General features: G+C 32.1%; 1 long non-coding RNA gene across 2 annotated transcripts; it reads left to right on the top strand.

Moving 5' to 3' along the window:
- Nucleotides 1-3,537: 3,537 nt before the first annotated feature.
- LOC109113970 (uncharacterized) lies at nt 3,538-6,759 on the top strand. 2 transcript variants are annotated; one of them, XR_016077113.1, is made up of 4 exons: nt 3,541-3,842; nt 3,976-4,086; nt 5,785-5,901; nt 5,977-6,759. It is a non-coding gene; the product is annotated as an uncharacterized LOC109113970 (long non-coding RNA). The 2 variants fall into 2 exon arrangements; XR_016077112.1 differs by having other exon boundaries at nt 3,538-3,842; nt 3,976-5,901.
- Nucleotides 6,760-12,004: the final 5,245 nt, after the last annotated feature.

Below are 12,004 nucleotides of genomic sequence, written 5' to 3'. Positions count from 1 at the left end.
TTTAATAATATTCATATTATTAATAATTTTATATTTTTACAAAATTCAACACAAAATTATGTACTAGAAATATAAATTATGATTTTCTGGATTATTCAATTTAAATGTTATTCAAAAAAGAAAAATCTAACATTGAAAAATAAAATATTATTTAAATATTTCGATACCAAAATATTAAAATAGATAAATAATTATATAACAAAATATTTAATATTATGTAATAACTTTAAAATAAATAAAATTCAAATAACAAAAATTTTATATATTATTTCAATATTTAAATAATTAAATATTTTAAATAACGAAATATTTAACATGACAAGATTTTAAATAGTTAAAATAATAAAATTATGTAATAAATTTAAAACATTTCCTTAAAATAGAAAAATAATTACAACATAATATTCAAATTAACAATAATTTAATATTTTACAAAATTAATAACGAAATAATGTAATAATATTAAAAATTATAATTTTACTAATTACTAAATTCAATAAATAATCAATATGTTAAAATTTAAATAATGATATTATTTAAATAATTAATTAATATTTTAAATAACTAACTTTACTTATATCAATTAATAATTCTATAAAATGACTTTTAAAAAAATTAATATTTATTAATAATAATTTTAAAATTGTAACTATATTTATTATATATTTACATATACTAAAATTAATATTTATTGTATTTTCAGCAATTATTTGTTGTTCTCTATGATAAATATATTTTCAATTGTTATGTATAAATTTATTTTTGTTTTGTTATTTAATAGAAAAGTTTCAATAATTGTTGAAGAGTAAACTACTATTATTTAACTTTTTAAATTTAATTTATTTAATTTTGTTATAAATTATTAATTAATATTTATTAGAGATTAAACTATTTATTAGAGATTAAACTTTTCATTATAAATTTATTTTCAATAATTGTGTATTTTTGCAATAAATTTTTAATAATTATTGGAGTTTAAACTATTGTTATTTATTAGAGATAGATTATTAATTTAGTTGAAATTAGGAGTGTTCACGGGTTGGTTCAGCTCGGTTGTAGGTTGTTTGACAAACTAAATTGACATGGTCAGGTTGGGGAGTTGGTCACCCTAAATCGACTAACCATTAGTGAAAATCAGCTCACTTGGGTCGTATTAGTTTGGGTCGATTTTCGGTTTGGTCAATTGGTTCAAAAGATTTCAACTTAAAAAATTAAATTTAAATTAAAAAATTATAGTGGCATTATTAAAAATTAAATTTATGATATAAAATATTTTAGACTTGTTTTATATTTTTATTTTTTAAACAATTAATAATTATTTATATTTTATATACTACTTTTAATAATTTTTAATAATACAAAAATAACAATAATTAATTTTAGCTAGGGTTGTGCATCAAACTGATGAAACCGACTAACCCGACCAACTTGGCCCAAGTTAGTCAGTTTTCTAGTATTTTCAGTCAACTTTAGTTCAACAATTTCCCAATCTGACCAGGTTGGAATAGTTTTGATTTGACCATTTATAAACTTACCAAAATTGAACAACGTGATCATAGATATATATTAATATTTTATATTTTAAATATAATTTTTAATACAGAAAAGTGATTTTTTTTATTTAGCTTTCGTTTAATAAATTCCGTGGATTGCACGGGTCCCCGCTAATATAATGTAGTTATAAATGTGATATCAACCTTGAATACGAACTACAAGTAAATTCTAAAGAAACAAATGCAACAAATGCCACTATTCATAAGTCATAAACAAGTATTTGTAAATAATGTCAAAATTAAATGGTCTCATTTTTTTGTCTTTGCACAATTACAGTGTCCATATTTTAAGACACAATTCCTTTCTGATGGGAGGGAGCAATGGTTTTTACTTTTTTGGCATCTATAAAGTATACACCTATCTTCCCAATACCCTACTCGTAGATTAAATTTTGTTGTCAAAGCTTGCTACTAGCTGTAAATACGCATTTTTACTTTTTTTATTCACACGATCAGGATATACTGCATAAACGTGTAGCACTTTGACAATCGAAGGACCTTAAAAGCATGTAACATAAAAAAGTGCAAGCAGAAACAACTTTTGTGGCTTAAGGGCTTGAGCTTAACCAACTGGCTGGTTGTCAGTTGGTAGGGTCCCCACTTTGTTGTCTGGGAGACCTGGGATAAATCACGTTGGCTTAGGGAATGGGGATTGGTTCTTCTTACCCCAATTGTGTAGCCCCTCCAGTTGGTAGGGATGCAAATGGATATTCGAATCGATCTGACATTCTTCATGTTAGATCCGATTTAATTCTAAGATTCAATCAGATTTGATAGTACTTCATTTGAATTCGAGTCTTAATTGGTAAGTCAGATCGGATTTGATTCGATTCAACTTGTTTTCTTTAAAAATTAATAAATTATTAAAAGAAAAATAAAATATACTAGTTTAAATAAAGTAAAAATAAAAATAAAAATATTTTTTAATTGTTTTCATCATGTTTTTATAAAAAATAAATAATATAACAAATTTATAAAAATATAATATAAAAACATATTTATAAATAAATAAATAACATATATATTTATAAGTATAATGTATATTGGATTGGATAGGGGTGATCCGAATCTGATTTGATTTTTAATCGGATCCTATCACCCAATCCGATCCAAAGACCTAAATAGGGATGATCCGAATTCAATCAAATAGGATCAGATCGTATCATGATCCAATCAATTTGAACCACTATCAGTTGGCTCATGGGAATGGGGTTTTGGGATTCAAATTGAAATGATTGGGCATAATCAAAATCCCACTCCTATTCCTAGTGGAATGGCATTTCTCCATTTGAGGCAAGGTTCTAAAATTACGCTAATAGGGCATATCAGCCTATATTGGTGCTTTTTTTATTTATATTTTTTTTTCTAAAACTGGTTCAGAGGATTCGGTTTAAGTCCCGACTACCCTCTGAACCATGGCCTGACCTGATACACCCCTTGTAGGAGTGTATCGGGAAGGCCCCGATATGATATGTATACGTTACGGAATTCTGAACTTTGATTTGAGGGAACGATCATTTTCTCCCTCTTCCTTGAGAATGAAAATCCACTCCAACTGAACCAAACTGTCAAGAAAATTAGACTAATCCATCAATTCCGATTCTGATGACTATGAACCAAATGGATCGTTAGTAGCTTAGAAATGAAAATTGAAAAGAACCAAACAACTTTCTTGTGAACACTAGTGGTTTTCCTTGTATGAAAAGTTTTAAAAGGAAAATATTAAGAGCAATAACTAAACCTACACTTCGAATTAAGGCCATGTGCGTTTTCCGTGAAGTGAAGGGGGGAAAGTTTGGTATGGGATTGTGTGAATCTCATCGACCAATTTACATGTGTTTAGATTTCAAAATTTTGTGGGACCCATGGTAAGCTTGATTAAATGATACCCTTGAGAGACTCGTGTAAGTTGATTTCCCGTGTGGAGGGTAAGCAGATAAAAATAAGAAATCTCAATATTACCCCCACAAGATATAAAAGTTTGAGACTCTGCTTCTCCGAAAAATCACGTCTGTGTTTCCCTTCTTCATTTCTCCTCCACTCCTTTCTTCTTCTCTGCCATCGATTCTTTCAGGAAAAGAATGTTGAGTTCTACTTTTCTGCCATCGCTGCTGCGTATCTCTGGTATCTCTAAGTTCTGCCCATCGCTGCTGCTGCATCAAGTCATCGCAAATGTTGAAGAGTTGTCGTCGCCGTCCTCCCTCTGTTGCCAGCACCAATGATCATCCCAGTTTCTGTCGCTGCTTCGCCTGGTTGCTATCGCTGGTCATTTTTTCCTCCATTTAATAAGTAAGAATCGCTATTTCTCTGCATCTTATTTTTTTTTCATCTTATTCAAAAAATGTTGCTTCTCATCTTATTGTTTCTCTTTTATTATTATTTCATTGATTTCCTTTTTTTTATTTTGATTTTTTGTTTCCAGATTTCTTGGATCTGGTATTTTGGTTTTTTAGATTAACTGTGATACCTAGAGTTTTCAAAATCAGAACAAAGAAACAATTCTTGTTGTATAAGATCTACTCGATGAATCACAGTAAGTATTTGATTAATTTTGAATTTCTAGATAACATTCTCTTGGTTTCTATTTCATGAATTCTGCATCCAATTCTGATGGCTTCTTCATTCATTATTTAGCATCTTCTAATGGATTTTGATTTCCACACTGTAGTTTGATTTTGGTTTTCTGCATCCAAGAAAACCAAACCAGGATTTTTGTTTTTCATATAATTTTCTTACGAAAAATGATGTAGATATTGTTGTAATATTTTATCAAGAATTGCCAGGTGTATTTTAGATCTATTTGAAGAGAGTGCATGAGAGATACCTCTGAACTTTGACTCAGAATCCTCAGTAAACTTAGTGTGAACTTGCTCTTCTTGTTGAATCCATGCTTGTGAACTTCTATTATATATGATACAAAATATTATTTGTTATTCTAAAACAACAAAATATAAAATGTTTTCTTATAGCATATTAAAATATATTGTAAGTGTAGTATAATAAAATTTTCCTTAATGCTGGAGTCTGAGGATAATCTTGAAAGGTAATCCTTTAGGAATAAGGTGAGTGAGGGATGTTAATACAGTCTTTTTTTGAAAAACAGTTTTAGAGGTTTAGAGACCAGCAAGGAGGGTGATTCAAGACAAGTATGGATCCAGGAATGGGGGATGGGACCCTGCAGAGTCAAACCAATTACCAAACATATGGATGCTTGGTCTACAAGGGAAAAGAAAAGACCTATAGCAAGTTCACTAAAGGCCTGAGGTCTGATGCAGGAAATGATCGATAAGTGAATTACTGGAAGGATGTTTGGTGCAAGAGACCTTTAATGGAATCATTTCCTTCTTTATATCTTTACCAAAAAATAGATTCCTTTTATATATGATTTAGTTGTAGACAAGGTGTATGTGGCTAATTGTATGAAAGTACAGAATGGTAATGTTGTATGGACTCCTCAATTTTGTAGAAACCTAAATGATTGGGAAGTAAGGCCCATGTGGAGTGGTTGTATGGCTTGCAGGGAGAAATCAGGCAAGTTTTCTGTCAATCATTTCTCAACTATTTGGCAAGGTTATATGAACAACAATTCCCTGTCAGCCAAGTATGGTGCAAGGACATCCCACCCAAGGTGGCTTTTTTTTTTTGTTTGGAGAGCATGTTTGATTGAATAGAACCCTCACCAAAGACAACTCGGTGAAGAGAGGATTGACTATGGCAAGTACAGATTGTGTCCTGTGTGATCATTGTATGGAATCAATAGACCACTTGCTTCTAAATTGTAGCTTTTCAGGTTCCATTTGGATCAGAATTTTTGGCTTGTTTGTGATTAAGGATGCTGGATGGCCACTGTGGTGGAATCCTTAAAGAGTTGGTGGTTGGAAGGCCCAAGAAAAAAAGGAAAATTTGCTTGGAGCATTGCTCCTTTGGCTGTGTTTTGGATGTTATGGCAGGAGAGAAATGCATGGGTCTTGCAGAACAAGAGCAGCTTAGCAGACTTTTCTGTTTGAACCATTAATATATGTGAAGATTCAGCAAGAACTATATTTTTTTATCAATAACAAGAAGTAGATTTTCTTTCTTTCTTTCTTTCTTTTTTTATGGCTATAATGTGATTTCTATTCCTAAAAGGTTGTGTTTAGTTGCAATGCAAATAAATTTGCATTGATGCAAAACCATGGTAGTGCAAATGATTTGAGTGTAAATTCTAACCTATTTTTGTTTCAAAATTTAGCTTATTTTGTTTGACTACAGTACAAATGAAGTAAATTCATTTCCACAAGTAAAGAATAATCTTGCAGCTTTGCTGGCTTTATGTTGGTATTGGGCTTCTGATGGAGCGGGATCAAAGGTTTGCATTCCTTTTTATTACATGCTTGTTTCCTCTATTACTTGCATTGCAACTGATGTCTCCTGTGTTTCACAGTTTTTTGTTCTTCTGGAAATGGGAGCTACCCTCTTTGTGGACATCATCATATGTGGAATTGCTCCAACTCATATCAGCCTCATCTTCCAACAAACATGATGTGGCCAAACTCCCCATCATTTGTCAATGGCTTGCATAATAATCCCCCTATGCAACTGCATGGACTTCCTAGAGCATCATCTCATATGCTGAACATAGTTCTACCAATACATCACCATGTTGGATCAGCACCAACTATAGAAGCTTGACGAAGAACATGGCTATAGTCTTCAATTGCCTTCATTTAGAAAATCTAAACAATAAACTAAAATAGGATCAGCACCATGCATAATAATCACCAATGTAGAAGCTTGATGAAGAACGTGACTATAGTCTTCGATTGCTGCAAGGATCCAACCACTAGTTAATGCAGTGGACAAACTAGCAAACTTGGCAGGTTTCAAGCCAGTAGAAAGTGAGAATTCCAATCAGAGCCAACGCACCAAGGAACCTACTTCAGAATGCCAAAATCATGAAGCCCTGAAGGTTCTTCAATAGGTCTAGGTTCTAAATGGTTAACTTAGCGGGGGTCTACCATGTGTACCAACACAAGAGGAGATTGTACCCTCTGAGAGAAGAAGAAGAAGAAGAAGAAGAAGAAGAAAGAAGAAACAGAGAAAAAAAACCCTGAAATCTATGTATTGACAAGTATTTTATATGAGACCATAAACAAAAAAAGAATGTATGTGAATTATTTCTCAGTCGATTAATTCAGTATAACAAAGAAAAACTTTCTTCTGTTTATTGATATTTCTTATTTTAGGTTATTGAACAAGTTATTGTTTGGATATGTTATAGTTAAACAAGTTATTAAACTTGTTACTTGGACAGATTATAGTTGAACAGGTTATGTGTTAATGAGACAAAATGTCCAAAAAACATGAATTTGGGCCAAGGAGTCAAAATGGAAAGAGACGAAAAAAATAGCAATTTACCCAGGAAAGTGGGTGTTACAAAAGAACATGGGAAAATAAGGGATTTTATTTACCTGGAAATTCAAACAAAAAAAGAACATGGGTAAATGCACTTACCCTGGTAAATAAATGTGTTTCCGAAAAAAGAACATGGCCTAAATGTCACCATGGTTGAAAGCGTGGTGCGTGGGGGTGGGGATTCCCGGTGCCCCTAGGGTATGTAGCCTCACGATGAAAGAAGGGTGTTGCATACCTTAAAATTCAGCCCCTGGGTTGTGTAAGAAAGAGAAGAAAAATCAGTGTTGCAAACCTTAAAATTCATTCACAAGTTGAAACGAGTGTGGGATAATTATCTGAGACGAGTTTTGACCAATCAAAACCCATTCATGAATTTTGATAATTAACATTTGATTCATAATGTAAATACAAAATAGAAATAACAACAACAATAATGGTTGTCGTGGTGTTTTTTCTCAATAAACCTGAAATGCTAGTTAACTGTTGCCCTTGGAAAAATTAGAGTTCTCAAGCATGTAATTTTTGTTATAGCTTCCTTTGGTTTGTGGGAGGTCGGCTTCAGTCCGTGCAAGGCCTGTTTGAACGCCCTTTATAACTATGCATTGGGAATATCTCCATACTCATGTACTTTATTTTATGGGGAGATATTCCCAATGCAAGGTTGGGAGAGGCTGTTCGAACAGCGTGAGCATGGACTTGCACTGACTAAAGCCGGGCTCAGTTTATGGGGCTTGAATAAATTTAATATATATCCCTTCCAATTCTCTTTTCAAGAAATCTTCTCCATCATGTGTCTCTTAAGGAAGATAATTAGATTACACTTCTCAACTATCCCACGCGTTCCTAGCTTCACCTAAGATAACAAAATTTAATTTTTGGTAATTTGGAAAATAATTTTGTTACATTTCACAATTAATTTTGATAAGTTAGGTAATTTATTTTGGTAAATTAATAACATTTAGAAAAAATTAATTTCAGTAATTCCTTTTGCTTAACTTTGGTAAATTAATAATTTTAAAAAATACTAATTAACTTTCGTAATTATCAAACAATAATTTTTTTTTAATTTAGTAACATTTGTAAATTCATTTGGAGATAATTATTTTTGGTAAATTTCATAATGAGTTTTGTCAATTTTGTAAAATTTTGGTATGTTCCCAAAAATTAACTTCACTAAATTAATTTTGATCTACGTTATTAAATTAGAGATTAACAAAAAAAATATTTTTTTTCTAATTTATGAATGAATAACATTGGTAATTTTTGGATTAATTTATTAATTTTGGTGAATTATTAATTTATGAAAGTGAGGTAATTTAGCTAATTTTGGTAATTTTTGTACTTGGTAATTTTGGTGATTAATTTTGTTATACGACAAATAAAGTTTGTGATCCATTTTGTTATATTAATTTTGATAATTTCATATATTAACTTTCCTAAAAAATTTTAATTTTTAGTAAATAAATTTTGGTGGAGTTAGTAATTTTTTGTAGTTTAATTATTGTAATTTTGGTTATTTGGAAAATTAATTATGGCAATTTAGGTAAATTAATCGTTTTGGAAATTTTGTTAAACTATGGTATATTCCCAAAATTAATTTTTATTTATTTTCCTAAATTAATAATTAACCAAATGTTATTATTTTTTCTAATTTATGAATAAATAATTTAGTAATTCTGGGAATTTATTAATTTCTAAATGTAAAGTAATTTTGGTGATATTTGTACATTAATTTTTCTAACTTTGGTGATTATTTTTGTTATATGTGAAATTAAATTTATAATTCATTTATTTATTGAAAATTTGGTAATTTCGTATATTAATTTTCCTACAAATTTTAATTTTGATAAATAAATTTTCATAATCTTGATAATTTTTGGTAATTAATTATTATAATTTTCGTTATTTGGCAAATTAATTTTGGTAATTTAGGTGAATCTAATAATTAATGAATACAACATAGGAAATTTGTTGCCATCATTAATACATACATACATACGTATATACATATGTACATACACAAACATATATAATAAATAATTATTATTATATATAATATTTTATTTTTATATGTACAACTTTTAGTTTTTGTTGGAAGCTTGGCCCATAATTGAGCTTGAGCCAAGTCGAGCCTGAACTTGTGAGCTTTTGAGTCGAGCCAAATTTGAGCTCAAGTCTCTAGCTCGAACCGAGCTCGAGTCTGACATTGTTTTGACGAACCGAGCTCAAATAACCAGATATTCAGCTTGACTAGACTCGAATCCACCTCTTAGCTCTAAATGAGAGTTCAGATTGGACACCAGAAACTGGTCCTAACAATTGGCCCCAATAGCCATTGCACCTGTACATCAGGAACATCTCATCATGAAGGACAAGAAGTTGCATACTTTTTGTCAGCAATGGCTGTTGGGACTGGTTGTGGGGACCCTGTGTTGGGATTAGATTTGAACTCTCCACTTAGTTAATGGATTCTAATTAGATGGGTTTGAACAGGGTAAGACCCTAGGTTTTATTTTCTCTTTCAATTTCACATAATTATTTTTCTGCACTATGGGTAGTTTTCTTGCCAGGATTAGACCTATCCATGGGTTGGGTTTGGACTTGGCTTTTGCCAAAATTTAAATGGGCCCGATCCAAAGCCCGAGGCCAACGTAGTGTAAAGTCAAGGTCTAGGCAGGATGTTAAGATTCAGTCATACTCTTTCTCAAATGTAATTGCTTCTTTGATGTTCAAACACTCCATGAGTGATGCTTTGTAACCATATTTAAATATATTTAGGGAAATCGTTTAAAACTCACCATGACTTTTCAGCATTTATCTTAAAGTCACCATAGAAAACCTTATGTCAATGACTTTTTGTTTTCCAAAACTCATCATCTATTAGAGCACCATTAGTGTTCATCGACAGAAGTTGTCCACATCAGCATAAATGCAAATTTTATGACCAAACTGCCCCTAAATGGCATATCAGCCTTATTAAACATAATTTTATATCAGCCTTGGGTCCTACAGAGCCATGTGTCCTCTTATTGACCATAGATATTTTCTTGAACTAAGTTCTTGTTGCAGTTGAAATTAACAGGGATAAAGTGCCAATTTTGCTATACAAGTAGATATGGAGTGTCAGGTGAGTTTGATTTGAATTAAAAGCCTTCTCTTCTTTTTATTTGAAGCTCCCTTTTTTACTTAAATATACAAAAGGGGAAGAATATTTTTTAGACTGAAATATTTGAGATGTATTTTTTATCAAAGTTTTGCTTTGTTTTCCATTTACACCAAAACAAAGGATAAAATAGTAATCTACCAACATCAGTTAATCTATTTAACCTCAACTTAACATGGGTGCCTAGATGTTTTGAAAAGTTATGGTGAGTTTTAAACAACTTTTCATCTCCCATCAACACCAATCCAATGGTTAATCGCAATCCTCCCCTGATGGATTATGGGTGAGAGCTTAATGTGTAAACCACTCAATTGGATTTTTTTTTTCAGATTTTGGTTTTTGATCAAGGTTTTAAAATTGAACCGAACAGAGAACCATAATGGGATCTGATTCATAGGTTGAATGGTCCGACCATCCGGTCCGAATGGGTAACCTGCTCTAACCACTGTTTTCAAAATCGGACCGGGCCAGACGGTCGCACAGGAAAAACCGAGAAGTGGTCATCTGATCAGTTCCGTTTTCCTCCAAAACCTCTTTTTCCCCCAAAACTATTGATTTTGGTCAGCAAACCGCTGAACCGGCTGGTTAACCGTTCGAACTGTTTTGACCATTTTCCAATTTTTTAATTTTTTTTTATTTTTTTGTCAGAATAGGCCGGCCGTTCAGGTCAAACGATCAGACCGTTCGAACCGATAACTGGACTCTGACCGATTCGGTCATCGGTTCGTTTTTAAAAACCATGGCTCCAACAAAAAAAAGTAAAAAATAAAAAACTTAAAAAAAACCCAAAAATGGCCAAAATCCATTCATAGGTCAAACGGTTCAACAATCCGACCGCCCTAGTCAGTAGTTTACCGACCAAATCAACAGCAGTTTTGGCCAAAAACGGTTTTGGGGTTAGACGGGTTTTCCGGTCCGGTTTTGAAAACATTGTTTTTGATAGTCGAACTTTTCTGTTAGGTTTGCAGATAACTAAGATGAAGGTTGTCGGCCGCGTAATAAATTAGGACGAACGGGAATGGGTGAGGCCAAATAAATATCTTATTGTTTTTTCCCAACCTGCTTATCTGTACGTGATGGGAGAGAAATGAAAAGTAAATGAAGTCGTTGAAACTTGAGACTGAAATGCCATATGATGACGAATGGAGTTCCATAAATGCAACGCCGGTGAAATCATTAATTTCCTTCATTTGGAGAATTGTATATTGTATTGTATGTTTGTATTTTTATCCAAGTTGGAATCTCACGTAATCTGATACCACACATCTCACCGGTCACCGTGAAACTGAGACCCACCTTGTATGAGATGAGATGTGTGGTGTCCGATCTTGGTAGGGGTTGAAATGCGCCTCGTTGGCATGAGATCCGGATTAGTGAATTGAGATGATGAGATCTCCTGCCAAAAAATTTTAACATGACCCGTATCCATTGGTTGGGTCGGTTTTAGTTCTAGGAATCCGAACCAATGTGTGTATAATATTTTTAACAGATTTATTATAATCAGGTTCATGGGGTCAAACCTGATTGTCCCGATAACCAACAACAGATTTGGTTCCGAAATTAAGACTATAACCTATCAGGTCTGATTCGGTTCTATTTCTAATCATGTTGATTTCGGTTTTACCTGTACTCTGCCTAGACTCAACCCCTTGGCAGCATTAAATATAAGGTTTCAATAGCCTTTGCAGAGAACATCTCCCCTTATTCTTTATGGTAATATATTCCCAACATGTATGAGATGTGTGGATAGAGAATAAATTGGGACGGTTTTTTTGTTGGGAGGAGATCTGGACTCCTCAACCACACACGATCTAAAGAAAAACCAACAAGTTACCAACTTTCCGGGGTGCCTGGTTGGATTGGTGAACAATATTCAAGGTTTTTAAGAGGAGAT

Source organism: Nelumbo nucifera, chromosome 6, assembly GCF_055504915.1.
Source record: "Nelumbo nucifera cultivar China Antique chromosome 6, China Antique-T2T, whole genome shotgun sequence".
NCBI lineage: Eukaryota > Viridiplantae > Streptophyta > Magnoliopsida > Proteales > Nelumbonaceae > Nelumbo > Nelumbo nucifera.
The sequence above is the reverse complement of the archived record's forward strand: the minus strand, read 5'-3'. Positions and strand labels throughout refer to the sequence as shown.